The sequence below is a fragment of the Acinonyx jubatus genome, chromosome D4 (assembly GCF_027475565.1).
Source record: "Acinonyx jubatus isolate Ajub_Pintada_27869175 chromosome D4, VMU_Ajub_asm_v1.0, whole genome shotgun sequence".
In the NCBI taxonomy this organism is placed as follows: Eukaryota; Metazoa; Chordata; class Mammalia; order Carnivora; family Felidae; genus Acinonyx; species Acinonyx jubatus.
In genome coordinates this window covers 52,066,656-52,092,970 of record NC_069391.1, presented here as the reverse complement: position 1 = coordinate 52,092,970, position 26,315 = coordinate 52,066,656, and the positions used below count along the sequence as shown (strand labels likewise).

Here is a 26,315-nt window from a genome sequence, read left to right as displayed (position 1 = left end):
TCCTTCAATACAGACTTCATAAAACGTCCTCTCATATATGTCAAAAAACAAATCATTATTTTAAAAACAGCACACTTAAGACTTCAACTGCTTTGTTAAAACAAGCTGAACAGGCTCCATCAATACAAGAAGTACCAAATTCACTAGAAATAAATAAGAATGAAGAGACGAAGTGTCCTACTTAAAATAGTGTGTTTAAGAATATATTATTTTCTTTGCATATTTTTATATCCTGTCCACAGAGTTTGATAGTAATACTGGCCAACACTTCCCATGCACTTACCATATACCAAGCACTATTCTAAACACTCCACATAGAATAATTTATTTGATCCTAAACATTCCTCTATTAGGAGGGTATACGCTATATTTTATAGGTAAGAAAAACAAAGCACAGAGACAAAAACTAACCTTCCCAAAGCTGATGCAGGATTCTGACTCCTGCCAAATCTAGTCTACTATCTGGACTCTTAAACCACTAGGCTTGCTGCCTCAAAATTTTGAAATCTTCATTTCTGTCCCATGACTACCATGAAATATCAAGTGCTACATAAGTTTTTTTTTCCTTATTTAACATGTAAGATGAATTGAATTAAAGTTTTTCTTACTGTCAGAGAAGGAACCTAAGTGAGAATTTCAAAAAATATGATATAGGAGTATATTAAAGTGCCAGAGTAGAACGGAGCCATGAAAATTAGTATTTTTACAATTCAGGGTACACAGTGATATACTTGGGTGAAATTTAATAAGGAGTTAGTCCAACCTTTCAAGAACGATCTTTTTTTAAACCAGCCATTCAGAAGATCCATTCACAGAATGGAAGAGAGGGCTTCCAACTTCAATGATGAGCAAGTTTGGGGTCCTAAGTAAGAGAACTGATTACTTATAAACTAGTTTACATGTGTATTTAGAACAGTGAATAAAGCAATGTACAAAAGACCAAAATTTGAGAGAACTGAGAAAAATATTTTTAAAAGGGATTCTCTTCAAAGATAATAATAATTTAAGAGAGAAAAATCACTCTAGCAGACTGTGAAGAATGGATTTGGGGGGAAATAAATAGGTATTCAGTTTTTAAAATGGATAAAAGTAAAAACCTCAGAGGTAAAAAAAAATGAGAAAATAAGGAGGGATGGACTTTTATTTATTTATGTATTTATGTATGTATGTATTTATTTATTTATAGTGAGCATGCACGTGTGAGCAGGGGAGGGGCAGAGGGAGCAGGAGAGAGAGAATCTCAAGCAAGCTCCACACTCATTGAACACCCAATGTGGGGCTCAATCTCATGACGTCACAGCCATGAGATCATCACCTGAGCCAAAACCAAGAGTTGGCACTTAACCAACTGAGCCACCCAGGTGCTCCAAGGGATGGAGACAATAATAAAGGAATATAGAGGAAAGGGGGCAGTGTTCCTGTGAGATGCCATTTAAAGGCAACACAGGACCCACTCCACACTTCTAAACTTGGTTATAACTGTTTCAACTTTTGTTTTTTTGTTTTTTCCATTTCCACTTTGATAGGTGGCTCAGGTCTGAACACACGGAGCTGTAATAAAGGTTACACTTAGAAGTAAATAAACAATTTTATTATATTTTTTCTTAATGTTTATTTCTGAGAGAGAGAGACTGAGCATGAGCGGAGGTCATGAGAGGCATGGGGGCAGAAAGGGAGACACAGAATTCAAATGCTATCAGCACAGAGCCCAACATGGGGCTCGAACTCATGGACCCCGAGATCATGACCTGAGCCGAAGTCAGGTGCTTAACTGACTGAGCCACACGGGCGCCTCAGTAATTTTATTATATCTTTATGGAATACATTTTCAAGGCAAAAGATAGTAATAAGACAGTATTTTTGTTATCATACCTTACTAGTCTTGTTAAAAATAATATGTAGAGAAGCTAACAAATGTACTTGAACACGGCACAGTGCACTCATATATGACACACAGATGCGTTCACTATCAGCTGATGTTCCTTTTAAGACTTCTTCATATCAAGTGGAATGTTTTCCTACCCTTTCGAGGCAGTTAAGACTTTCATACGGAAAGCCCCATAATATTCTGGTCACAAGTGCTAGTGATCTAATTTGTAAATTAACAAAACTTGATACCTTTTTAAAAAGTCATAAAACAAGGAAATGAAATTTGGCTCCCATGAAGGTTAGTGTGAAAGCAGTTTTTAAATCAGTAAGACAGGGTTCGTGCTACCCCCAACTTAGTCTTATTACCATTATCTATCTACTCCCTGGCTTCCAAAAGCCGCATGGTGGGACTGGCAGCCACAGTGCCAGGACTGGCCACAAAGCACTGTTTATAGTGAGCAAAACTTTAAGTTGAGGCAACTAATTCATACCATGGGAAGGCAGGCAAGAGAAGAGCAGAAAGCTTGTGATTAACTAAATCTACCCTTATCCTCCATTTTCCTTAAGGGTAATCCTCACTAACCATGCGGACTTGTGCAAGGTGTTGATCTTCTCTGAGCCACCAATTCTTCATTTGTAACAACAGAATGACACTACTTTCTATGCGGGTTTTTTTTTTTTTATATTACAGATAATTTGTCTAAAGAGCCTCACACAAAGCCAGACACATAAGTAAATGGTAAATAAAAGCTATTGTTATGTGTACTAATCCTTATCTTAGACAAAATAAGCGTTGAAAGAAAATATGTTTCTGATCTAAACAATGTGTGGATCCAGACATGCAGTTTATGTTTAGGTATGCCCTCACCACTTCATATAGAAGCTGATGTGGTAAAAAAGAGAATCCGACAGGAGGAGGGAGTCAGGAAGACCTAAAAAACTGAGGTATTACTTCCAAATCTGTCATCCACTAGCATGTGAACTCGAAAGAGGCAAAATTCAAACTTTATTTCCACTTCTGTATGACACGCATGAGTTGGAATATACTCCAAATCTCCTCAAAACTCTAGGTTTATATAACAAAGTACGAGTTTTTATCATGCACGTATGCTTCCTAAATATCATACATCATCAACCTAACTTTAGTCTATACAGAAAAGGACTGAGAGTTTTGTATGCTCCTTTGGTGCCTAGAACACTGTTCTGTGAAATGAAAAAGCTCAGTGCAGGCTATGGAATGAGATGCCGTTTGATGTACAGTCTCAGCTAACTCTAATCACTGATTGGCTGGAAAAAAGACGGCACCCCAGGGGGCCTTTCACAGCTACCACTCATAGGTTCAAAGAGCTTTTATAGTAACAGTTTCAGAAGTGAAATCATTAGTTAAACAAATATTTTCTAAGTGCCCACTCTGAGCCAGAACTGCAGATAAAGATACTGTAAGACAGTGCCCTCAAGAAACTTAGCCTGTAAGGTAAGTAAATGAGCAATTTAAAGTACACTGGATACACATAGGGTGCTATACCACACGGAGAACATATATCTAAACCCAGTCTCAGAGAAAAAGAGACCGCTTCATTGAGGAGAGATGAAGCAGGAGCTTCAAGGTATAAAGGTAAAATGTAAACATGAGCTACTCCAAGGCAAAAACTCTGCAACTGGAAGACAAACTAAATATGAGGATACAGAATCAGTGCACAAACTAGGTACAGCTTGCAAAGAGTAAGACTGAACTTTAATCTTGTATCTTTAGAGAAATGTGGTAGTTTCCTATTTTACTTGTGTCACAGGCAGTAAATGTACATGCAAGGCTACAAAGATTAGACACCTAAAGTTGTAGCTAGGAAATGCAACTTACAGAATTTATGCCATTGAGCAGATTTCTATTCTGGTTCTTAATTCAGCCTAGTGTGGGGAAGGGCTTTTCTGTAGGACTGCCAGAAAGATCAGCGTTATTTGTTCTTCATAGTGTTCTTCATCCCTCATCCCTCCATCTCGTCATTAAGTCCTGAATCCCTTATTTGGCCTTCCTGCTAGTCTAACTATTCCCCTGGTTCCTCAGTCTTGACTGAATGGAGAGGTATAAAAACTAGGTTTGGCTTGGGGCATCTGGGTGGCTCAGTCAATAAGTGTCCAATCTTGATTTTGACTCAGGTCATCATGTCCCAGTTCATGAGATGGAGTCCCAAGTGCAGAACCTGCTTGGGATTCTCTCTCTCTGTCCCTCCCCCACTTGTGCTCTGTCTCTATTAAAATAAATAAACTTAAAACAAATAGATTTGGTTTTATTTTTATTGTTCCCTGCTTCCCACTCATTTTAAGTTGTATTTATTTGAGAATGACAAGTTCTTAAGAAAGTGAGTCACTTCTGTTTTATCCCTAAATACCAAACTATTTCTATGTCATACATATTATAGATAAACATAATAAATATCCCGATCAATTCTATAGGAAAAGCCTAGCAACACAATATAGATATCACATAGTACAATGGTGAGGGAGAGGGAAAGAGAGTGGCAAGGATTGAATACACCATGTAACCACAACCAGAAGGATTACAGTACAAGAGGATGTACCTAATAATGCAACTGAAGAAGGATATGCTGAATCTGAAGCATTTTAAATTACACTCATGGAGTGGCATTTGGGAGCCCTCTTTGCTCATGTAATGGTTTTCATGCCTGCCAGATGCACAACTATAATTAGATTCACTAAGACTTGAAAAGAATGGCCAATGAGTAACATTTTTCCTAAATATCCCCAGAAGGAATCTGAGGTTCCCAACAATTTACGTATGGGAAGAAAAAGTAGACCACAGATATGAGAGTGAAGGGGTAAGAGTCCCATGAGAAACTGACAAAACACTTAAATGACAATAATTTATCAGGGTTATATTGGTCCGTGAACTGAAACAGAGATAGAGATCTTTGAGCCATTTCTCCAGCAGAATTTAAATGGAATTAATGAAGAAGACAGGATGTACACCTGAAAAAAGTTTCTATCTGATCTCAATCATGATACTCTGTGGCAAACTTAATTTGCATTCCAATCCAAAATGTTTCACCTTACACTGCCTCAGAGTTCAAGAATGCCAACATTCAGGAGGCCACAAGTGCACAGCGTCTTTCTCAGGGGAACACCAGCATGCACATATTTAAAATAATTAGTCATAAGTGCATACCCATTTTCAAGATGATGTATGTAGAGCAGACTCTTGCATACTGACACTTAAAAGAGATATTTAATTTTTTGTCATAAAGCACGGAGAAAGTAGCTGTCAGCCTGCCATTTCTGTCATACTTTTTAATAATACAGCTCCTGTAATTACACTGTGGTTCTTTATATTAACTCAGTGAAAGCTTGCTTGGTTTTAGCCTGAAAACAATTTATGAAATTATAGAAACAGAATGAACACAGCAGTTCATTTGTTGAAGCAATTATCCAGATCCTTGTCAAAAAAAAAAAAAAAGTACAAGTGAGAGAAGACTGTGATGTGCAAAAAATGGTTCTAATTCTATGCTCTAATATGTACAATATGTCTGTGGTTGTGCTGAATTATGTTAATAAACTGCAGCCGAAATATATTTGTCACAATACAAAGAAAAGGCGCTATCAATCGTCCTGCCAGATACTTTAAATTAGTCACCAAAGGGTCTAGCCAGAGTTTCCTCTACAACCTGCAGATGAAGAGAAAGGCTCACTGTATACTTTTTCTTCTGGGACCAGAAGGATTTTTCTAGTATTCTGAATTATCTGGAAAATAACTGTAAAGTGAACTATGGCACAAATGCCATTTTTAAGTGACATTTAAAAATCTAACCCTAGACATCGATCTAATGTTATTTTTGAGTGGTTATCCATCAAAACCCAGGTTCCCAAGCAGCTTCTAAGCAGGGGATTTAGGACACTTGCTGCAGGGACGGTGAGGAAATAAGACAAGCACATGATATCAGCGTTATTGTTTAAATAATTGCATAAAGAGCCAAAAAAATTTCAAGGTGAATAAAGTCTCACTTCATAATTTATTAAGGCAAGAAGTCTTCAGTCTGTTTGCATTTACTCAATAAAGAATAACATGTAAGAGCAGCACTGTGAAGCTATGTCATCCAAGCGTGTTTCAAATCTACAAAATAGCAATTAAGTCAATTTTAAATATTCTACCTGCAGAATAAAAGAACAATTATTGACTTAACTGAAAGTTTTTGAAAGTCTCATACATGTACATTTATCACATAAATCTCCCAAAGAAATAACAGTTAAAGAAAAAGAATTTCTCCATACTAAAAATAATCTAACCTCTTTCTTCTAACTAGACCACAGAACTCTAATGAAAGCACATTACCAAATGTTTCCTTTTAATTATTTTAATAGTTAATTTGCAGGAGGTGAAAAAGAGTACAGGGATCTAACACTAAAATAAAATGAAGTGCTAGAAACAGAAGCAAAAAAAAAAAAAAAAAAAACAAGCTCAAATTGTGAACTGTGCAAAGTGTTACACGCAATAAAATGTGGATGTCATTCTTACTCCTGACATCTGGAGATAGTTTAGTATACCGATTTCCAGAAACCAAGCAATCGTCTAAGCTGACTAGCCCCGTTCATTCACAAATAAACAATTAATGAAATGGACAACTAATTTTCCAAGTGTTCATATTCATTAGGCTGTTTCCTGAAATTAAGTATCTGCCTCATGATATAATACTGTATACATTAAACAGTCTCATACCCCCACCCCTTCCCCAGCCACCTTTCTCTTATCAAAGGTACAGAACTAGGCATTTGTATTTCTCTTCACCTTCCTTTTATCACACTAAGACTTGAAAATTAAATTCCCTCAACTGTGCTGAATAAGTACCAAATATTAAAATATGAGGAAATCCACTCACCAATTCTTAGCAAGTACTTCTATTCTCATGGCTCCGTTGATTCACTAAATATTTATCAAACACCTACTATGCGGAAAACAGAATTCTAAACTCTGACCTGTAAACATAAATATGTCCTCAAGGAATTTACAACTGAGTAGGGAGATAATCCTGACCACAAATAACTATACTATAAAGTAGAATGTGATCAATGTGACAAGAGAGGCATAAACAAAATGTTTTAGGGTTCAGGGGAGAGAGACTACTTCTTCTGAGGTAATGAGAAAAGGCTTAGTGAAGGAGGTGGTTTAGAAGATGGATAGGCTTTCAAGAGGCACTGGACTCGAAGGTCCTCAAGGTCAGAGACCATGTCTTGTTTGACTTGGCATCACCCCCCACACCTAGCACAGTACTGGGCCGTCAGCACCATGAAAAAGCTATTTAACTGAATTCAACAAGCCAACGTGGGGAAAGAAGATCAGCCAAGAAGATGGACGAGTCCTGCTAATGGCTGTAAGACAGCATGGGCTTGCTCACAGACCATGGGCATTTTAGAAAAGAGAGTATCTAAGAGCATAAGGTTATACAGATAGTGTCAAAAACAAATTCACACCAAAACAAAAGATAGCCAGCAAAATTTATATTAAAACTGTGAACCACAGGGAATATTGAGAATTTCCTAGCATATGAATACTACTACAATTAGTAGAACTGTACATCTATTGTTCCAGTTTAAGTAGGAATATATGTACTTTTATAATTTCAGAATGCAGAACATGCCATAAAGAAAAACATACTACATTAAAGAAATAATTAGAAACCTACAAACTCTCTGACCATTATGTTGACAGTGTGCCTCGAAGGCCAAGAGAAGGTTCCATTACATGTGTGCAACCCAGAAAAAATGTTCCTTTAGCAAACTTTAAGCTTAAAAGAAAAATGAAATCAAAGAGAAAGGCAGCCCCAGATGCCATATGTTGTTCAAAATCAGTAGTGGCAGCAGGGTGTGGAGCATTCCACTACAACTACTCAGACTCCTCAGAACAGGTATTTATAACAAAAACAACACACACAGCTCTTCTGGAAAAGGAGATGAGCTTTTACCTTCTGTTTTTTAACTCCCTGTATTCTGTTCAAGCAGTACTGCTTGCCACCTTTTACTTAAGTGACAACGGACAAGTGTTAAGGGGGAGGCTCCTAGGCTTCTCACCATGGTTTAAGATCCCCTACATCCCTAAATATCCAACCATCAATTCAATTTTATGTGAGAAATTCCTGGTAACCAAGACAGCAAACTATAATTCCCTGGGATTTCCAAGAAGGAAAGGTGACAAGTATGCTTGTCATTGGACGTGTCAGGAAGGATTGCAAAATTTTCTGAGTTGTCTCAGATTCCAGACAGACTGTGTATTTCAAATTGTCTAGATGATATCATGTGACATGTGGCTTAACAACAACAAAAAAGTAATAGCCACAAAAGGGAGAGGGGTAGTACCTTACGGAAAAATGCCCCCAAAGAAAGAAAAGACTAATGAAAATAAATCCAGATTCCTGGTTCATGTGCCTCCAGAGCCAAAGCTAACAAAATGAGGCTCAAACCCAAATTACAGTGGTCATAACAATAACAACAACAACAATAATAATAATAATAAAAGTATATATATGTTTGGAATTGAAACCATGTTAAATTTGACTGTCACAAACTGAGAAAAAAATATTGGGGGCACACACACACACGTGGGATTTCAATGAATGAAACTGTAATAAAAATTGTTGGCCATTTGCCAAAACTTGGATCTCTTTCCAGAATATTAATGTATGAACTTATTGGCAAAGATAGTGTCTTCCTCATCTCAGTTTCCCAAACTTTAGCATAGTGCCCAGCATACAGTAGGCAATCAATATATGTATGTTTCAGGACCAAATTCAGTTCACTGTGACAACTTTAATTTTAAAAAGCTAACAAAACCACTTGGAAAAATTATTTTTTCCTAAAGGAACAATCCAAAGAACTCAACATTATCAAGGTAAATGGCTTTACTACCCTAATTTATGGAGTTAAAAAATAAATTCTTCCCACCCTCAAACAAAGCTCTGTGGATACACAGTGGTGCCCCAAGCCAGGCAATATTTGCTGCTGGGCACAGGAATGACACGTACCAAGAGTGACAATACACAGCCTATCTTCAGTATAGCAAGTAAGTTAGCCGGTCTCAAAATTCCAAAAACTCGCAATCTTAAGAGTTATTTCTCAAGCTCTTGCTATGGGTCAAGCACTAGGCTAAACATTTTATACTCATGTAAATACTTTAACATACATGAATTAGCTTTCATGATGACTGAACAAGATAGGTCCTATTATCATCTCCATTTTACAGATAAGGAAATTAAAGGTCAAAGAAATTAAATGGTTCGGCCAAGGCCTCACAGTCAATGAAAAAAGTGGAATTCAAAACCAAGTCTGATGAGCTCAATAGTCACATTTGTCCAACTGTATTATACCAAGATAACTCCAATTAAGTTGGCAAATCTGGCAACCATGTCCACTTAATGTTTCCACGACTATACTGAGCATGACTTCTTGGGCACATGTGGGAATTTTCAGCGGTTCTCTCTAGCAATTCATAGTATGCTTTCCTCCTGATTTGAATTATTTATGCAAGTATTATTAGATTTCTGAGTAACCATATAGTAAACAGTTGCCACAAATAACATAATGCCCAGTTATGTGAATGACAACAGGTACTTGTGAAAGGCTTAAATCATAGTGTTGGCACATCTGTAGTACCTATTCAGACAACCATATATTTAAGAATATGAAAATTAAGAATTTAAGAATACGAAAATGAATATGGGGTCATGATGATCATTGATAAATGTAAATTTCATGGTCTATCTTCAAGTTCATTTTAACCTTGGCACTGCAGTGGAAATGAGGTTACTTATTCTATAACCAAAATGGAAAGAAAATGTAACACATCTAAATGTTTTAAGGATTAATAAGCAAAACCTAAAAATACATAAACAATAAAAAACAAAGACTCGCTTGATTTTTGGACCAAAATTGATGGTCAAATATAGCTTCTTTGCAAGATGCAAACTGAAAGTTAAAACATTTTGGGCTTTAAAAAATGCAACCAAAAAGCATCATTCTAGGACAAATTATATTATGCTTCAGAAAGAATGCATTACCCAAAGAAAGCAAAGTAGAACAATATAAAAAGGATTATGAAAACAGCCCTATTTCTAGATCAAAGTGGGGTTTACTCAGCCCACTCTCACCCAAGGGAATCCCACAAAGAGTTTTAGAACCATCCCCTCCAGGTTTTACCTATGGATGAATGACAAAACTGTGGGGTTATCTATAGGAGCTTCTGAGTACACAGCACATATGTATGGTCTTTGTGGCAGGCACAAAGATTACTAAAACCTTTCAGTTAATGAAGGGCCAGCTTCCAGGGTTTTACTAATGGTTCTCTGAAGCACTAAAAGTTCTCAGCACTCAGTTTTATTTTATAACTTACACACATACATAGTACTTGTCGTATTTCAGGTACTGTTTCAGGCATTATAAATTCATTCAATCCTCACAATTTATTTCAACTATGTAGGACATAGGTATTATAATGCCCATTTCACAGACGAGGAGCCTGGGGGACAGAGAATTCAGTAACTATAGAATGCCTCACGGCTAGTACAAATGAATTCAAACTTAAACAGCCTGACTCTGGGGTCCACATTTTTTGTCATTATGACATGCTACCCTTTCCCAGTAATGCCAATAAAACCATTCCTGAACTAATCTCTAAAGTGAAGTGTCATTTTACAGTGACCAAAAGCAATTTTTAGGACTACCAACTTTTAAGACAGGCACCCTTCTAGCCAGGCCTGCTTATGGGAATCTTATCAATCATCCCCAATCCCGTACTCAGTGTAGCACTCACTATCAGTGAGGCCAATGCCTTGGGGACCATCAAGACCAATCGTTCCCTGCCTTATGACCTCTATGGCTAGGGTCTGCTGGTTAGACACACTGTTTCTGTGATTTAAACCAGACCATCTGGCCTTGTTCTCTGAGCTGGGGCATGCCTAAAATGTTCAGATTGCATTTAACAACTCCTTTCTCTGGCCAAAGTTAAGCACCCAAGATATTCTACACAGATTTTGGTTCATTCTATAGTAACAGAGAAAGCTTCCTTTGAGATAAACTTTCTCATTATCATAGTCTGTTCATGGGATGATCCAGCAGGAGGAGAACATGGCAGTGGACTTGGGACATGACATCCAGTATAATGTTCAGAGGGCTCTCCTTATTTACAGAATGCAATCAGTAGGAAAGTTCTGTAAATTTCAATCTCAAAAAGGAGGAGAACCTCACATTACAATACTTCATAAACCCTACACAAATTCTTCCAAAACTACAAATCAAAGGTCAAGTTGAAGCAAGGAGTGAGAACATGGGGTGGAGAAAGGATGAGCCTTTCTACATGAGTCTTGACTATTCGATTACTTAAGTTATGCATTCTTAAAAAAACAATTAATTCAGCTGGTACTTTAGGATGCTGTAATTCAATGCCTTCTACAGTTGATAGCTGACTAGTCTCAAAGGTAAAGAACAATAGTTGCAAGCTTATTTAGTTTTGAAGCCTTCAAGAAAGAGGTGCTCTTTCAAAACTCAACTGACTTTCAGGAAAGAAGAAACAATGATTTATCAGCAAAAATGTTCATCTACTGACATGGCAGCACATTTAATTGAATCACCAAAATTCCTAAGTTTTTAGAAGGGAAGCAATTCAAAAAATTTTTAATTGAACATCTACCATGTCAGGCAAAAAGATCATTAAAGCAAGAAATACTATCTTAAAAAGGTAGATCAAGTGAGGCCTCAGAAGGGGGGGGAAGAGAATACTTCAAGTGAATTATAGGAGTTGAAAGGAAGGAGTGGCTTTCATGGGGGGACAAGAGGAGAAAAATGAAACCAAACTACTCAGCTAAAATGTTCACAGAAAAATTACTATGTATACTATTGGTGCTTTTCCCAAGAATATGAGAGGAAAATAAAGGAGCACAGAGCAAATTCAACACAATACTTTAGAAAAACAAGAATCATTTTCTTAAAAAAAAAAAAAAAAAAGGGCTTCCTGGCACACCAAATTCCCTGTGATTGCTGGGTGAAAACTATAACATAAAAACCCAGTCCATAAGTGCCAGAGGAAAAGAAACTTTCCCCAAATAACAAAATAAAAATAAACCTTCAGTTAAAATAATACATTACACACTGATGTAAACTGAAATGCTCTTGTCCATGGGTTGAGCTTATGAAACCCTTTAAACATGAACATGTAACACTAACAAACTATTTGACATTATTATTTGGGTTCAAAGACTCCCTTTCTCTAAATGTTTATAGCACCATACCAGTTATTTCAACTGAGCTGACACAATGAATTTCAAATGATCTAATACTTTTGACTTACCAGTGGATTAGCACATGATTACTCTGAGTAAAAGGATTATTATTACTGCTGCTCTAAGATATTAACACTTTCCGTAACACACTCTAAGGACGCTGTATAGATCACTAAAAAAATGTGACAAAATACATGGGAGAAAGGGGATTTTTAAAAAGGAAGGTGATAAGTGTTCTTCTCTTTTAGGTTTTCTTGCTCAGTGTAAGGTGGGCTTCTCAATGATAGAATCATCATTTTGTATGACACTTTCAGTGGTTTACAAGTCACAAATAAGTAAGTCCAGTATTCAATGCACTTAAAAAATTAAGCCACATGTGGCCTTCTTCCCATGATCAGGCTCCAAACAAAAACCCCCACTTTGTAATAGACAACTAATTCTCATGTAATGAATGACAGAACACAGCATTAATGTACTTAACAAGACAGAGCTAAATTCAATGAAGCTTGACGCCATTTATATGAAAAAGGGTTACATTTGTAGACAGAGCCAAAGGGAAAGAGGATAATTCTGAATTAAACAGCACCGCTTCTGCTCTGGTTTAGCCCTCTCACTGGAAATAAAGATCATAGCTAAAATAGGACCCTTAAAAAAGGCAGCGGCAAACAAAGCTAAATACCATCATATTAAATCCTAACTCTCACTGATGAAAAGGTAACAGCTAAAGGAGTTTGCTTAAAACCTCTATCGGCAAAAGTGCATTTCTTTATAGCCTAATTCCTGGTCTATTACAAACATGTCCTTTCTCTACCAGATTCCATGATATGCAATTCAGCTGGTATGGAACACTGTCACAGAAAAAAACAGATAACCCAGATCATGTCTTACTGTCGATTAAATCTTGTGGATATGTCATTAAACCAAAAGATGTTGAAAGTAAGCCATGTGACAGAAAGTGAGTATGCTGAACAGATGCATTTAGATGACTTTTTTGAGAGTTTTAGTGTTACATTTACCCTGCTCCAACAAAAACAGTCAGAGAAGTCCTAAGGACACAAACTGTTGTGGAAGTGTATATATGTGTGGCTTTGTGTGGCCATCACAACAAAAAATATTTAAAAGCCTATGAGTAACATAATGCCAACTCTCTTTTTTTTTCCAGCATAAGTTCAGAAAATGAATTTTAAAGCAGAAAATGGATTAAAAACACAGCATATGCATGACACCAATCAAATAGATTCTAAAAACATTTTATCAATTATTGTAAGTAGATAAGAGAACATTTTAACTTCTCTAGCAGGTTTATGGTAAGAACACTGACCTAAATAGCACACTTTATGCATCTGGTGATATAACTTATTTCTTCAGGATGTTCTTACACACATGGAGGTAACACCACCTGGAACTGCTATACCTTGAAGCAGGGAAGCCTTGGGCTTCCTCTTCTCTCCCCTATCCGCAGTGTTATCTGGTTCTGTTGTTGTCACAGAGCCAGGGAATGAAGCTCTTCCAGAAAACTTACCCAAGATCAAACTGTGCCTGGTGACAGCAGTGTCCAGGCCATAAGTAATGTTCAAAGGATTCAACAACGCCTGTGACTGATCATTCTCTTTCCCTTGCCATCACCTGCTGATTTTGTCCAGGTGTTTTATGGCTATCTTGAGGATCTGGAGAACAGACAGAGGGAAGACTTTGCCAATTTCTTTTGTCTGGGATTGTGAATTCCTTACACAGATGGCGGACAGCCTCAGCTCGGGGCAGCGCCAGGCTATATTGCCTTCAACCTCCAAAGGGAGAAACAGAGGGAGACATTATCTTCTCCCACAACACTGCCTGTAACATGTCTGTGGTTAGCAAACTGAGACAGCATGGCTTCACAGGGGGTAAAGTGAAGAAGGAAGAAAGTCAACAAATAACTTGAAAATATTTACTTGCTTGAGGTATTACTATGCATTTATTTACCAAGGAATCAAAACTGCTGGTCAGAAAGATGTTTCTGAGTAAATGTGCTTCTATCAAAGACTTATTACCCCAAGTTTCAGTTACTTTTTCGATTCTATATCAAAGTCATCAATTCTCCTAAAATTAAGCAAAATAGTGACTTTAAAAATCCAAGTCAACCCTTTTAAGCTATTATACTCCCTTGCTGGAAAGAAAATTGGATTGGTGTCTTACACTTACGCTGTCTAATATGTTAGCAACTGGCCATATGTGGACAATGAGCACTTGAAATGTGGCCTAGTCCAAACTGAGATGTGCTGTAAGTGTAAACAGACATTGGATTTTGAATAGTCAGTATGAAAAGAGAAATGTAAAATGTCTTACGAGATATTCATATTAATTATATATTTTTATATCTAATGTACACGGACATGGTGATTTTTGATACATTTGATTAAATAATATAGACTATTAAAGTCAACCTAACCTGCTTCTTTTTACTTTGGTAATCATTACTAGAAAATTTAAAATTGTGTGTAAAATGTTGGATAGTGCTGGTCTACCATTAGGACTCTTGTCTTCTTCAGTCTGTTGTTGATTATTTGACAACGATCTTCTTTCTTAACTTTCTGAGCCTCATTACCTTCAAATGAGAGGGATGGAAATCAAGGATATGGATTCAAAATTTTACAGCTCCAAATACTGTAAAATTTTATTTAGTTATTTTTCAGATTCTCATTCCTAAAATCCATGGTCCATTTTCATTTGGGCCCGCTCTAAAGAAGCAGTGAAGAACAAACAATAGGAAACAGGCTTTATTCGTTATTTAATTAATTTAAGAACCTACAGCTCACTTTGATGATTCTTTTTAACTGTAGTTTTTCAGAATGATTCGCATAATGTTTTTTAATGTAGGCAAACTTATTAATCACAAGAGTCCCATCAGTGACTAATAACTCAAGATCATGCATAAAATAAAAAAAAATATCTGTGCCCTGGATGGATATGGATTTATAAAGCAATAAACGGAGCTGCTTGTTTTGTGAATTCAAACTTACTATCACAGGTACATGTGATTGTAATTCATCTGGTAAGAAGGCTACAGATATCCCCTACAAAATCCTCAGAAAAGCGTTAGTGGTTTCTCTACTAAATCATAGGAGGTATATCTTAAATTACAAGGTGTGGCTGATCCCTCTTGGAGGCGCATTTTTTGAAGCAATAGCTCCACCAATCTCATCAGTTATTCCTAACTTTGTGATAATTCACGAAACACCTCTTCACATAGCTCTTGGGTGGCCAGGCCCAGAGCAAGGAGATTTTTAGGAGCCTAATGCTTCTACAACTTATACTAACTGTTGGTGTTATGTGATTAAAACAGGACTAAGGATGAAGAATCTAAAGAACACCAATTTCAGGTAACAATTTAAATATGTAATTCTGCACTATTATTTCTCTACTATTACAGAATGATGAACAACTTCATTCTCTAAGTTCCTTCATAGGAATAAACATTTTATTTTACAGTTATGTTGAGAGTTTGACTCAGTTTGCATCCTGAGTGGGAGAAAGGAGATGGAAAACAGGAGGAGATTAAACGTAGGGCAGAAATTCAGGATCTGTTTAATACATGTATTTTTACCAAAATGATGGTGAAACTGAAGCCCATATCCTGGCTCACTGAAAGACTTGCTGGAGTATGTTACTGTATGTTTAAAACACACCTACACACACCCCTCATTTATGGATATATTCCAGTAAATGAGACAGAAGGAGCAGTCAGGTCTGCCATAAGAAATTGAAAGTGCAGCATACAAGTGTCAGGAGCTACAAACTGGGAGAGAGAGGAAAGAGCATATTGTACCAGACGGAGTTATTTCCTGGTGTGATGGGTTTAAAATCCCAATACATAGTTAGCAAAAAGGAGCTACCAGTGAATTCTGTTATATTCTATATTTCCAACAGGAGGAATGCAAGAAATGTAGAAACTTTTGACAGGAATGAAAGATCAAAGTAAAGAGCTCAGGCAGATAGGTGCAAGTGAAAAGTTAGAACGGTGTGGCCTCAGGGCACCTGGGTGGCTCAGTGGTTAAGCGGCTGACATGGACTCAGGTCATGATCTCAGGGTTCGTGGGTTTGAGCCCTGCATTGGGATCTGTGCTGACAGTGCAGAGCCTGCCTGGGATTCTTTCTCTCCACCACCCCCCTCTGCCCCTCCCTGACTTGTGCTTTCTCTCTCTCAGAATAAACTTAAAAAAAAAAAAAAAAAAAAAAAAAAAAGAATGGTGTGGCCAAAGTTAAGGAGTCTGCAGAGAAAACGGAATGGCTTAAACAATCACACTCTGTTAAGCATTTCAGCGGACCATTTTAAAATGTCAATGTTACAAGGCTACATGTATAGCTGATTTTAAGGATATACAAATAAAATATCAATTGCAAATAAACTTATATATAAATAAAACATTATTTGCTTTTATAATTATTCCTAATGCTTAACAGATAAATACTAAAGTGAGGCTGAATTAATTCATAGTTGCTCTTTTCTTGGCTAATACCAGATGTATGTGGGCTATACTGAGAAAGGCTCTTAACAAAAGCCTTTGAGAAAATCAAAGTAAACCAGTTTTGAGCTCTATCATGCATGCAAGATGAAAAGGATTCAGTAGAAAGCAAAGAAATAAACAGGGAGAGGCATTATCTTAGAAAAGGGTTTACTAATCTTTGTTGAAGGTTTTTTAAATAACATGATTTGCTTAAATGTTAAACTTGAGAATCCTATGATTTCAAAAGATCATCTTATTCAATATAAAGTTTTATTAGCCTAACTGAAAATTTCTTAAGATATACCAAATTTCTTTTAAAAATATTTTAAAATACTACTTAAAATTCTTAAAAACTGTGTTTAAAAAAAATCTTATTTCTTCACAGCAAGGAGCTTCCAGAAACACTAAAATATTCGTGCCCTCTAAATGTTTGAGAATGGTCTCTTCATGTGTTATTAATAATACAAAGTATTCATATTAATGGGCATACAATGAATATTCAGTTGCACGTGGGCTCATACCACAGGGATATCAAACCAAAACCCACCTTTACTTATATTTGCCTGACATATACTAGCATAACTACCTGACGATACCAATCGTTCTGTGGCTTATCTTATATACAGAGTTATATAAATGCTCACAATGGCAACAAAAATAGATATAGAAATACCTGTAATTTTAAAGGGGGAGGCAAGAAAAAGTGCTCACACAACATAAAAGTTAATTTTACATTAGTATCATTAATATTATACTCACAATGTAACGGCCAAATAAACCTTGTGCTTTAAAAACAAATCAGGTCACTTGAGCTGCCTGCTGCATTCTGCTAAGAAAGCAAAACCTACCATGCATGGCTAGTGTTGACACTCTTTCTCAATGACTTTTATTGTCTCTGGTCAACTTTTAAATCTTCCTTTTCCATATCTTCAACTAGAATCCCTCACTCGTAGAAAGTTACATTAGTAGCATTAAGTACACATAAAGACTTTAAGGAATGGTACTAAATAAAAGTTATACATTTTTAAAGTCATGGTTATTTCCCTAGTTTATTTGGGTATTTAAGTTTTTTCTTTACATTCAAAAAGTATTACTTGGAGAATGGTCTTTGTGTGGCTGAAATTAGAATACACACAAGATAGTTTTTCAAGGCCAGCAAGCACTTACTTCCTAACCAAATCCCCCACTTCCTTTGCTAGCTAAACATAACTCCTTTAAATGTGTACATCCTTTAAAAAGTTAGAAGGGAGCACCTCTCATGTAATAGCAGGCAGCTGGGAAGCCAATTGGTGCAGTCCGCGTGCACATTTTAGAAAGCAGCTCTTTAACATTCAATAACTAAGTGGTAATTGGGCACAGAAACATAAACTGTCAAACTGAATCAAAACCCCTTTGCTTTTCAGAGTATTATTTGTAAGATTATACTAGAATTAAATTTGAACATGCATCCACCCTATGCATTCAGTCAAATTATAAAACAAGAAAAAAAATTGCTGTGCTTTCTTTGGATAAAATTAATGTCAGCTTTGTGTCCTTAAACCAGACCCGATCGGGAAATGAAATATGTTTAGTCCTGAAATAGTTGTGGTAATTCAATCCCTGCACTCTCCTTATTTTCTTGATGACAAAGAAAAACTCCCAACTGGCAGGGCCACCTGCACTGATTACTCCTCCATCCACACCCACAGAATATGAAAATGAGCCAATGATCATTAACCTTAATTTCTTCTAACATAAACCTCGGCTCTTTTTCAGTCTTGCTACTCAGGGAACTCCCCTGAGATAAAGAAAAGGGGTGGGGGGGGTGAAATAAGGAAATAGGGAGTGAAAGCTCAGAGCAAAGGGGGAGGAAAGCAAATGAAAAATGGAATCCACTGGCTTTTAAAAACTGCACAGCTGGCTTATTAAACTTCATACAGCAAAGATGTTACAAAGATAAAGAAAGAGATTCTGAGGCATCACCACTCTCCAGATAGAATACTTTCCTGTCCAACCCTCTCCTTCAGAGCAAACAATAAGAAAGGATGCTTCCTCTCCACCCTCTCACTCCTCCTGCATCTCACTCCTCCACCCAGACATCACTATAGAAAGAGAGCAAGCAATAAAAGACAGGTCTGGACAGCAGGAATGCAGGTGTGGCTATAAGATCTCCAGGATGAGGACCAAAGGGCTTTAACAGCCAGGGGAGAGATTTCCAAGGTGAGCACTTCAAATACAGTGTTGAATGCATCACACCTTCTGGTCATTCACATTCAAGTATCACCAACTGGAATCATTTTAATTCAAGCTGTGTGGGGCTAGATCCCACTGGCATTACATCATCTTCTAATGGATGAGGAGCTAGTTGGGGGCTCTAAAAAGAAACACAACCAGGAGGGGAACAGGAAAATTTCAGAAATAACCGTCTCTTTTGCACAGATGTGTATACTGGAAATTATCTTGTTATGTTTGCCTACAGACCTAAGCAGATTGCCCAAAAAGATTGTAAGACCATGAAAATGAAGAACATATCAACATATCAATGTACGCAACTACACATAACCCTCTGTAAAGCATTCGTGAAGCTGGAAGAAAAACAAACTTTAAAAATCACTGCACTGCTAAGTGAAAGCAAAAGGTCCTTAAAATGTGTTTTTTCCATTCGAAATATTGAAGGCAAAAGTATAAAAATGCTTAAAGAAGTTAACAAAAGTAAATATTACCTGGAAGTGTATGACAAGATGTGTGTTGTCTACTCAACATAGGTAGACAGAGAACAACTTTGATCACACACTTATCTCATTATTTCAGATTTCAAATCAAGTAGCAGCCACAAGGAGGGTGAGGCAGAAAGTCAGAAAAAACAAACAAAAACAAAAACCTGGCTACAATTTGGTACTGGATTCCATGGCACAATTTAAGCGAAAACCTGGCTCGAGGTTGCTCAGTGTTCACTGTCTTCTTGCTTAGCCTACCAACCATAAAAGGCAAGTGCCTATATACACCTTTCCTTCTGTCTTTCTCTCCTTCATCCCCCCACTGGCACTCAGGCTATCAAAGGTCAATGGTCCACTCTGGAAGTGGGGACAGAGTACTGAAGTATTTGCTGTCATGAGTCATCTTAATAGATACTCTAGCGACTGTGACCCAGCAGTGAGCCAAGATAGCAGGGCTTTTAATAAAGCAGCACTTTTGCACACTCACAGCCTGGTTAATTTAATACCTGCCGCTTGTTTACCAAACAGCGCGGGCATGTCTCCGTGTCGAAAACTTCCCAGTGACAGTGAGGCGACTGAATCTGGGCATGGAACAGATGCACCTTTTTACGCTCTGTTAAACCATGTCACAGACTACAGCCCCTGAGCGCATTCCTTTATTTATGCTGCAGCCAGTTGAGCTAATTGTCAGAGACAGACCTGGTTCCAATTCTGCAGAGTCCAGCAACTACAAAAGTCTATGTGCTGGGGCATGAATGGTGCAGAACTCTTTTAAAAGAGCTTAAAAACGACGTCAGGGAGTAGAGGTTTAATGTGCCAATATTTTACCTAGAGAGACTTCAAAAATGTCACATATCTCAACAGTAGGTTTATAGGGGTGGGGACAAAGAAAAAGCATCACTAGTGTTTAAATGAAGTAGAGGAAAGCAAATGTTAAAGCAAACACCTATGTACAGAGAACACAACAGAGCAGAGACACATTCATCTTTCAGATGATGGTTTAGGACTGTGCAGTTGTAAAATATTCACAAGCTTAAAAATCTACCTGATCAGAGGCCAATATTCAATGCAGCTCACACCAACAGTTCTGCACAATACCAAGACTGACCATTTCAGATACTATGATGCAAGCCCATTAATAACACTAAAATTACAAGAAAGACGGGTCCCTTATTCATCCAGCCATACAACTTCAGTCTGCTTGATTGTGTGTGGACAAAGGAACTCACATTTATTGTTCTTCTCACACCCTGTAGTATTAGAAGTGTTTCCTATTAGCTGTAATACCATACTCGTATTTTATCAGTAGCAAGAGTTCACTCCAGTTAAAGTTCTTCACCCGTCATCGGCATTTTTCAGCAAATTAATGTCTTTTACTTGCATGACTTCTCTTCATATTATAATTTGGGGTTTAAACGGATCATAATACTTTACAGAAAAGAAAAAGAGAAAAAGAGCTCAGTGTTGATAATTTTTACTACTTACGACTAAATGACCTCAACTGAGGAATAAAAAATTAAGTCATTTGTCTTATGAGGTACAGAGGACATTTTATGGTGTACAATTTAGCTAATAATGGGTTGGGGCCAATCCTTAACAAGTCACATGTTTCCATTGTCCCTTCACCCCCTGCTTATGTTTTTACCACATCCTAACAAAAACATGACCAGAACTGGTGAAAAACATACGGTTCCAACTAATGAATCACATACTTTCCCGCAAGTACAGTAAGTACTACCAGCTGTGTGACAGTCTTGCTCTGGCAGTAGAACCAGCGTAGAACAAGCCGGCCCATCTGAAAGCAGCTGTATTGAAAAACCACAAGCAATATAAGTGTGTCTGCCTTCTCAGAGCGGCTTTTGTCTCTGTTCTGTGTCTCTGCTCTGTCCCTAGAACGTGCCAGCCATCTTGTTTAGAGAAAGTTTCAGAAATTTCAGAGGTGAGACAAAAATCCACAAATTCAAAAAACTTAAGTTTTTAGAAAGTATTGTTACTTTGTCAAGTGGAATGCCGCAAGAGACAATTAAAAAAATATACTTCTTTCCCACATCCATCCTCCAATGTGTATCTTTGGGGACTTGCCTTTAGACTAAGATTGTGCGTATCCATGTACGTAAATAAGGGAGGTGGGAAGCGGGAGGAGGACCACAAGATCCAGCTACTTACAGACAGGCTGATGGACGCACACGAACACATACAAACACACACGCACAGCATTCACAGATTATCAACTTATGCCACGAGCTACTACAAAAATTCAAACCTGCCATTTATACAACAATAAGCTTCATTTGTAACCACAGAGCATTCTGAAAAAATTCCCTGGCAAACCCCAGATATTTTTACACAAATGAACTTTTCCTTTCTGTGAAACAACATTCAAATGGATAAACATTACTGCTAAAGAGAAAGAAAATCCAGCAGCATTAGTCTAGCAATGTAAGATGTAAGTGGAAATGGTAAGATTTTTTAACCTTTATAGTGTGCGAGGGCAATAGCTAATAAAATTTTACCAACATTATCAAGTGATCAGTAGCTTTTATGTAGCTCACAAGGACCATTTCAGGCTTGCTCTGCGGGGGGAAAAAAAGAAAAAAAAAACCCAGAGTTGACATTCTTGGCTTTTCCAAAGTCTCATTGAGGAAAAAAAAAGAGGTGAAATTATCTTTTTTCTTTTTTTTGCCAAGTGTTGTAAATACTGGGAAATCACATGTAAGTACTAACAGGGAACGTTTGCTTTTGATGTTTGATTTTATCAATTAATTTAGCCAAACACATTTTTCTGAGCTTAATTGTAAAGATGCTTCCTCCAGTAAGAACTCAACACAAAAGTTATATTAACATATCTTTTCTTTCTGTTTATACCTCAGTTCTATGAATAATATTTGTTTTTTTAGTGAAGCTATCATCAATGAAATACTTAAACAATGGTCAGACGATTCATTACATTAACAGAGAAATCCTTGGCCCTTAAAAGGGCTTACATGCTTTCTGAGTGAATTTTGCTGTGTCTGTGTTTAGGGGAGTTCAGGGCCGAGTTGGTCAAAGTTAAGTGTTCAGGTTGAGTCCAGAAGTCATATCTATCCATATGGTTAGATTAAGCCAAATATAAGCACAGGGATGAGAGTACCAATCGTATGGGGAAAGAGCAAATGACAGACATACATTCAAGCAGGAAGAACGAGACTTTTCAAATATTCACTAAAATACAAATTTGAAAAATAGTATGCTGATTAATAAATAAGACATACTTTTTTTTAATAACCAGTTTGTAGCACTCTTAGTTCATATTAAATCTACTAAAGCATGCTAGTCTATGAAGGAAACCATCCAAAACTCGATTATGATATTACATAATGAAATCTATCAAAAAAGAACTAATATGGTTAAGTCAAACATGATAAAATTACTAACAAATCATTAAAACTCATAGTAATTAATTTAATGATAGAGACAGATAATTACAATATACTAATAAGCAAAAAGCAGCTTATGAAACAGTATACATAGTGTGACCCTAATTTTATTTTTAAAATGAATGCAAGAAAAAGGATAAAACAGAACTATTGACATTGTTGTTAAACTCCATTTTCTAAATTGTTTGTTTAGCATATATAAATTACACACAAGAAAAATAAGTTCCAAGGTTTTCCTCCAGTGTGATAAATTTGATAATTAAGAAATCTAGAACTAAAGGTGCCTGGGTGGCTCAGTTGGTTAAGTGTCCGACTTTTGATTTCAGCTCAGGTCATGATCTCACGGTTCATGGGATAAAGCCCTGCATCAGTGCAGAGCCTGCTTGGGATTCTCCCACTCCTCTTTCTCTCCGCTCCTCCCCATGCTCGCTCAAGCTCTCTTTCTCTCTCAAAATAAATAAACATTAAAAAAAAAAAGAAAGAAATCTAGTAATTAGACTTCTGGTCTTCACTAGTAGTTACACTTCAAAACTATGCACTGTGAAAACTGTAGAGCTTTTCTAAAAAAATTGGGTTTCTTTGAATAATTTTTTAAAGACCACATTTATCATTTATGTGTATATTTTCTTTGTAAAATCTAAAGTACTATATTTACTTATGTCCCTCCTGCCCCAATTTCCCCAAAGTATACTTTCACAATTTGAGCTACACACTAGCCTTTTACAAAATTAATGAACCATAGATCTAAATCTTCACCTTTCTAATAAAAATAATACCTTTAAATAGCACCTCTTACTGCCAGAGCACTTCCATAAAATAAAAGCCCATGCCCACCAGTGAAACACCATTCCTTCATCCTTAACCACAGCAAGCTGTCCTCCAGAATCCAATCCAGGGGCCTTGGGAGTATGTGACACCATAATGGATCAATACCACAGAACAAATCTATAAAATATGATAATCCAGGTTGAAATATGGCAGAAATAGCTAAATTAACAACCATACTCTTGTAACATAGAACTTAGAATCATACTCAGTAATTGGGAGGATTTATTCTTAAAGAAACATTCCACGTTTTTCATTCTATGATTTCTGAGAAGGCTAGTATGGACTCAGTTGGCAAGTATTCATTGACCAATTACCACGGCCTAGCATTGTGTCCAGGCCCAGGTTTGAACAAATATAAAGAGAGGCTATTATGAGCTTCTGCCATCAACAATTTGACACACTGTCTAGGTGTCTGGAAATGCACAGAAAACGTTCCAGGGAAACAGAGGAAAGGCACTAACTCATCTGAGGCTTTGAAAAGACTTCAGGAAGAAGTACAACTTTCTGGCAGGAGAAGGAATAGGGAAGAAGGCAGACAACATGGGAGCACGCTCTACGGTGAAATACCACAGAATCAGCAGACAACTATAAGCTGGTCTGTGTTGCTGGGGCACAAGGAGACAAGACCAGAGTTGGAAAAGGAGGCAGGGTCTACTTAGGGAGGGAGGATCCTTTTAAAGACCTCTGAAGTCCCCTTTATTTAATTACACCGTGAAAACTGTTCAAGCTCCATTGCTCCATTCTCCACAGAGTCAGGGCTACCTGCTTCATCAGGATGGTGGGAGGTGGGTGGAGACATGGGGACTACGACAAAGAAATCGTTCCTTTCTTTTAACTCCTTTTAAAAAAATTTTTTTAAGTTTACTTTTTTTGAGAGAGAGAAAGAGAGACAGAGAGAGAGAGAGAGAGAGAGAGAGAGTTTTGGGGGGAGAGTCAGAGAGAAAGGAGAGGGGCAGAGAGAGAAGAAGAGGGAGAGAGAATACCAAGCAGGCTCCACCCTGTCAGCACAGAGCCTAACACAGGGCTGGATCCCATGAACCATGAAATCATGACCTGAGCCAAAATCAAGAGTCAGACTCCCAATTGAGCCACCCAGGCACCTCAGCTTCCTTTTTTATTTCAAAAAACACACTGACTGAACACCTATGTACCAGGTACTGTGTTCGATACTGAAAACTCTGGAATAAACAGTCCTGCTCCTTGATCCTCAAAGAGCTCACTTCTGTGGATCCCTCGTTAGCTAATAATTTCTTTAAAAGCATAAACAAAAAAACCTGACATGGCTCTCTATGTCTTTTGGAGCCTGAAAGCAAAGAAAGACAAAGATAAAAAGAATATGTATATGTAAAAAGCACAATATTCCCAAATCATTTTAACGGTCACATTCTGCCAGAGTGATGAAATCATAATTAAGGAAACAATTTGTCAAGATATTGCTAATTGCAGATATTAGCATATCGGACCAATCAAATCTTGGAAAAATTATTCTCTTCATATGGTAACAGGTACAACCAATTCATATAAGCCACAACACAGTGTACACTTAGGTCTAGACCAAACCTCTGTTCACCCATTATTTTGGGGATATGCTGCCATGTCTTTGGCTGAGACACAATCCAAAGGCACCATTTCATGCATTTAATTCATAAGATAACAGATAAAAAACACTGTGATGCAAATTTTGACACCAGTCAAATTTTAGCACCAACATTTATGCACAAGTCTATACCCTATAAAAGCCACTTTTTCAATAATTCCTAATGCAATACCCTGGGGGAAAACAATATAATCGAGTTTTATAAGAGAGAGGTTTCTTAATACCAGCTGGTAATATTTGGGCCCTGAAGCATGAGAACTGATCATATTAAAATCCAGATACTAGCTATTATATCTAAAATTGTTGCTTCATTCATATTTAGCATGAAGAGGAGTCTATCTAAAGCAGGCTCTATTTAATACAATGTGGTTTTAATTGGAGTCTGTTTTAGATGAGCCACCTGTATTTCATCTTTTTAAAATTATCCATAATTTTCTGCACAATTTGCCTCTGCAACATAACGAATAGCAGTTAGTTATAGATTATTGCCATTGTTTAGATGTCTAAAAAGAGAAGGCAAAAGTCTCTATTTACTGAAACACAATGGCCCCATACCAAAGAACAAAAGTAGGAAACTAGGGTTCTGCTTCTGTTCCAGCACATGGCTGAACAAAAGTATGTATTATGTGTGTATATATATATATATATATATATATATATATATATATATATGTATATATATATATGTACATGTGTATATATATATATGTGTATATATATATATGAAAATATTACTGAGCCTTAACTAGAAAGATAACAAATAAAAGCCCTATTATTCTTGCTTGCTTCATTATGGCTACTCTTAAACCTAGTGCTACAATAACTAAAATCTCACTTTGTTTTTTATTCAAAAAAAGCCTCTTTTTCTTTGTAAATATTTCTAACCCTGGACAGTCCACTGCCACCAACTACCTCATATAACCTTGTTTTTTTGTTTTTTTTGTTTGGCTCTACTTTACAATTATTTTTACTTAAATATATCCGTGGTTTGTTCCCAGCTAAAACCATTCAAAAACTTTACATGATGTCGCTATTTTCTAGGATATTTTCCATCTTCATTGTTTTTATCTGCCTGATAATTATTAAAGTGTTCTGAAATATGGTATATCACAACGTCGTAACAACGATGCCAATACAGATCCACATAAACA

At 36.9% G+C, this 26,315-nt stretch overlaps 1 protein-coding gene across 23 annotated transcripts in view; it reads right to left on the bottom strand.

The window, feature by feature from the left end:
• The window catches only part of BNC2 (basonuclin 2), a 436,381-nt gene that overhangs the window by 181,777 nt on the left and 228,289 nt on the right, over positions 1-26,315 (bottom strand). The window contains exon 1 of one of the 23 annotated variants that reach the window (XM_053205072.1): positions 6,756-8,385. The exons of the other annotated variants lie outside the window; for them this stretch is intronic. The gene's annotated coding sequence lies outside the window, so the exon portion shown is untranslated. Of the gene's footprint in view, positions 1-6,755; positions 8,386-26,315 lie in introns of those variants that run through there. 23 annotated transcript variants of the gene reach the window in all.